Raw genomic sequence first — 536 nt, forward strand, 5'->3', positions numbered from 1 at the left:
ACAACTTCCACCCGCCGGAGTCAGGAATTTACCTTAAAATCCCACAGCAAAGGCTCCCCTCACACCAAAGCCGGAGCCGCGCGGCCGAGGTTGTGCCTAGCAACTGTTGTTATGTACAGCATGGCGGCCAGGACGCGCTCGGGCGAGCGGCAGGGAACCGAGGACGACGGTGCAGACACGGGGCTGCCCTCCCCGGGGACCCACAGAGCCTCAGCAAGAGTCAGGAATTTACCTTAAAATCCCACAGCAAAGGCTCCCCTCACACCAAAGCCGGAGCCGCGCGGCCGAGGTTGTGCCTAGCAACTGTTGTTATGTACAGCATGGCGGCCAGGACGCGCTCGGGCGAGCGGCAGGGAACCGAGGACGACGGTGCAGACACGGGGCTGCCCTCCCCGGGGACCCACAGAGCCTCAGCAAGCTCCAGCAGCGACACTGGCGTCGTGCGGCGGACTGCAACACCCACCTGCCCGGCGCCGCGCTGTCTCCGGGAGACGGACGCGACCTGGCCCTCGCCTCACCCGGGGGACGTCCGCCAC

Source organism: Phaethon lepturus, unplaced genomic scaffold (assembly GCF_000687285.1).
Source record: "Phaethon lepturus isolate BGI_N335 unplaced genomic scaffold, ASM68728v1 scaffold1214, whole genome shotgun sequence".
Lineage (NCBI taxonomy): Eukaryota > Metazoa > Chordata > Aves > Phaethontiformes > Phaethontidae > Phaethon > Phaethon lepturus.